Source organism: Austrofundulus limnaeus, unplaced genomic scaffold, assembly GCF_001266775.1.
Source record: "Austrofundulus limnaeus strain Quisiro unplaced genomic scaffold, Austrofundulus_limnaeus-1.0 Scaffold1790, whole genome shotgun sequence".
Lineage (NCBI taxonomy): Eukaryota > Metazoa > Chordata > Actinopteri > Cyprinodontiformes > Rivulidae > Austrofundulus > Austrofundulus limnaeus.
The window spans coordinates 31,873-36,691 of record NW_013954192.1 but is presented as its reverse complement, the minus strand read 5'-3'; positions in this window follow the sequence as shown (position 1 = coordinate 36,691).

Here is a 4,819-nt window from a genome sequence, read left to right as displayed (position 1 = left end):
TCACTTGGGTTGTTACCAACATCTGGTGAAAATTTCATGTCATTAGCCCCTCTAGTAATATATTTACTGAGAAAAATGGTGACGTGTTCAATGCTTATTTTACCCGCTGTATATACATGTTGAGTACAAATGACTTGGAAGGTGCTGCTCATATTTTTCATTGCTGTTTTTATTTTAACTGTTAAAATAAAAACAGGGATGAAAAATCCAAAGGGACCTGTCCTGAAACATTTTCCTGTCTGAAAAGTGCTTCATCATCAACAGTCGTTCAAAAATGAGCATGTCATTGTAAAGGACGACACGTGTTTGGAGCTACTTATATATATTTAACCAACGGATAATTCATTTGTAATGAGAACCATCGTAATGTTAAAATAATAATAATATTACTTTACTGAAGGTCAAAAAGAATCAGTGGTATTTTATTACAGGTTGATTGAAAAGAGTCCAAACACTGACAAACACACTGGTTTCTGATGTGTGTGACCACTGACTGAACAGAAAAGGCACCAGGTTTAACTAAGCCTGGATAAATCACATTGTTAAATCAAGTTAGGATTTAATTCAGCCAAGATTTCTGGAAAATCTGGCTTAATTCCCTATCCTGGTTTTGATGTGTTTCATTTAATGTTTAAAATGTTTTAGAGCTGATTTAAAATTTTCTCTGACTTCTGTGTTAACAAGAAAAAATAAATATCTTCTGCACTCATCCTGCTAACGTTTAGCTTTTTTCATTGGGAAAAACAAGGTTATATCCTGGACAGAGAAACTCTTCTGTTCAAGCACTAACATGAAATAAAACTGAAAATATAAGAATTAAACTTAGTTTAATTCTACAACTTCAGATGCAGACAGTGTGAATCCTTCCTGCAGTTTTCTGTAATACCACCAACTACCACTAGAGGGCTCTGTTACCTTGTTCATGTCAGTGTGCACTTGTTGCTTTTCAGGGTCCAAAGTGCAGAATCCCACCTGAGTCAGCACCTTTTAAACTCCTGTTTGTTCCTGTGAGGGTAGAGGAAGCAAATGATTCAAAAACTACAGCAAACACTGATAATAATGTTAATAAATAAACAGTTTTCACTCTGTATTTAAAATATTATTTCAATAAATTCAGATTCACTGAAAATGAGTTCTGTAAAACTAACAATTAACATCTTACCTGTTACAGATAGCTCTTTGAAAAACCTGTTAAAACACGTATATATTGTTTTTAACATGGTTCTTTGTAAACAACAATGTAATATGAAACTGACAGCAGTGCAAAAGCTTAAGAAATGATATTTATGGAAACATTTTGTGATTAGAGGTTTTTTTATATTACCACTTGAACTGGCTGCAGGGTTTTCAACCTGTGGCTCTGTGGCCAACATGTGGCCCATTAGGTCTCCTGAAATGGGTCCTCGCCACCTCGACCTTAAACAGCAGAAACCTGACTGTTTCTTTGACTTATATATGGAAATGTTTTTAATTCATGTACGAATTTTAGGTTACGAGACGATTTTATCTGTTTACATGTCAAAACCTTTTGCAGTATTTTCATAGAATTTCTGCATTAAGGACAAATATATGAATATAAAAATTTTAAAATAAAGTACAGATACTTTGTTAACGTACTTAAGTAAAAAAATTTGGTTATCTGTACTTTATTATATTTGTTATATTTATTGTGAAGATGATGACTGCAGATATGACTGCAGCTGAAACAGTGCGTCCCAATGTTTTCAACATTTAAATATAATCTTAGAATCATTGTATCTTGTAGAAGAATGTGTTTTAGGGGAGGTCGCCTCCCAGGAAATGTAATTTTTGTATTTAAAACGACACACTTTTACTCAATACTTTTCTTTTTTAATACTTAAATACATTTTATATCAGAAAATTACTTAAAAAATAAGTGCAAAAAATGTCTGATACTTTAAAACTTTTAATCAAGTAATAATATTATAAGTGACTTTAAGTTTTACCAGAGTAATTTTAAATAACTTTATACTGGATCACTTTGAGGAACTTTATACAACACTGCAAAAAATAAAACAAGCTACTTTGATTTCCTGTGTGAACTCAGCTTTTCAACATGAATTATGTTGAATCATGTTGTTCACAGAGCTATCTACAACAGGTAAGTTATTTATTTTTCACAACGATGGACAGAAGCTTATATCAAATGATTAGAAGAATCAAATTGTATATAATTTAGTACATTATTAGGCCAAACAATAACCGGGAAGTGAACTGCTCGTTTGGTTACCATTTTTTAAAACATAAATCAGTGAACATAATAAACTCTAAAAATAATCAGAACTAAACTTATATTAAACGTACTGACTGCAGCGTCATCCAAACCACAGTAAAACTAAAATAATAAAGTAAAAAAATCATATATGCACAAAATATGTTCTTATATTGATAATTTGTGTCGTTAAATTTAATAATAAAAACTTTAATTTTATTCAAAACTTTTAAGCAGAACCTGCAAACTGTTGTCATCTTTTTCATTTACAGCTGAAGTGACTGAAATGGTCCAAAGTGGCGACTAATTTTCATTAAATGTTATATTTACCCTCAGATTTGTTAGGTAAAGTCTGCTTTGTTTGTGCTGAGTGCATACACTGAAAAAAATTTTTTTGGGTGTAGTAAAATTTATTTAATTATTCTTTTTAATTTTACAAAAAAATTCAAAATCTCTAAACTACTAGAATTTACTAAATAAACAATACGCATTATATTATATATCAATATTACTGTACAAAAAAGTAAATGCTAATATTATTTTACCAGTAATAGTTAAGTGTTTTTCTGGACAGCACATAAACATGAATATATGAAGTAACTTCTACTCTTCTGGACTAAAACTGAGGCTGCATGCACACACAAAGGCTGCTGCTCCTCATTCCCTTGCTTCACTTTTCAAGGAGAGGACAAGACATGGTGGAAATAAAACATAAGTTGTCTGCTTTCTTTTGCTTGAATACATTTGTTGGTGTGCAATAGTTTGATGACATAATGTAGGTGATATTTAGTTGTCAGGGAACAGGGAATGCATATTGTAGCATTCTGCTGTGTTTGGCTGTTTGTCATGTGACTGCAGTGGAGGATTGTGGGTAGGATTCATGTTTGTTGTTGTTAAATCATTTTAGGGAATTGGTTAACATTGTTCTTTCAGCAGTTAGTCTGTTGTGTTACTGTAATTTGTGTGTTCATTATTTGTTAACTTGTGTTAAAGCGTTCAGCAGAAGTAACCACAAGTGAGAGTGGTAGGCCTAGTCATTAATAAGACCTGTGAGTTTCACTTTGTCTGTGTTGTTCATGAAGAAGAATCCAATAAAGGTTCTTCAAAACTGKCACCTGGTGGTGAAGTCTTGAATTACAACAAGAGCTACACCTCTCTGTAGCTGTGAGGTGTCATGATACAATATTGTGTGTGACACATGTGCACTGTTAAAAAGAACTTGTAAGATTTACTAGAAAAAATTCTCGTAATAATTTGCACTAATGTTTAAGTAAATTTAAATGCTACAAATTCATGTAATATTTACTCATCTTTATCTAGTAAAAGTTATTAAGAGTATAGTTAAATATTAGTGAATAAATCAGGTAAATTTTACTTAATTTGATCAAGTATATGTTYRAASATWTAKTTGAMCAAATTAAGTAAAATTTACCTGATTTATTCACAAATCTTTAACTATATTCTTAATAACTTTTACTAGATAATGATGAGTAAATACTACATGAATTTGTAGCATTTAAATTTACTCAACAAACTTTAGTGCAAATTTGTTAGAGGATTTTTATCAAGTACATCTTACACGTTATTTTTTCAGTGCACCTGCATTTAATATGTTTGGACAAAGACCAGATAAACCATTTTATTTCACAGAACTTATGTTCCACAAACTCTGACCCATGGTGTAACTGCCACAGGTACGGGGTGGGACATGTGCCCCCCGCTTTAAGATGGTGGTTACGCCCCTGCTTTGATCTCTTTTTCTCAGTTTATTCTCCTACAGGAGGTGATGTCAGCTGAGAAATAATGATTTAATCTTTTTAAATGTTAAAAACAAAGACATGTTCTTTAAATGATTGTTTTGGTCTTTGATGTGATTTGGTTTCCTTCCTTCCTTTCCCCTCTAGCCTCCTCCTCCTCCTGTTGACCGGTCAGACCTCCCTCCCCTCTCCTCCTTCTCCTCCTGCCTCCTCGGGCTGGTTCCAGGCTTCGTGTCATTCCACGGCTAATTCCTGAAATTCCTGCCCGGCTCTGGCTTCAGAGGAGCGGCTTGAGGAGACGAGGCAGCAGGAAAGGAACAAAGGAAGAAGAAAAGCACCAAGCTGAGGGAGATGAGTTGAAGCATGCTCCTCCACCTGCTGCTCTCCTCGGTCTCCTGCTAACACTTTCACCAGGTAAGTTTCTCTGAACACACCTGAGACACACCTCAAACACCTCACTTTTCTCCTGGAGGTTGTTTTTTCCTGTCCAGCTGCTCCTGACGGGAACAGGCTGACAGCAGGGCTGCTGTCCGGTGAAAGTTTCCCTCCAGCAGGACATTTATTCCTCCCAGTTTAACTCCTGTGTGGCTCAGACATCTGTTTATTTATTAACACTTCGGATTTAATCATCATCACTTGAGTTTCGGTGTGTTTGATGAAAAAAACAGGAATAATTCAACATATTCAAACAAAATGACCTTATTTACACAGAAAGAACGACTCAGAAGACCAAAAGTCTGTATTTATTATCTATTTATTTTAATTTTCACTGTAAAAACTGTCCATCTTACCAGGTTTTAAACTCTTATATCAGCCAAAAAGTCTTTTT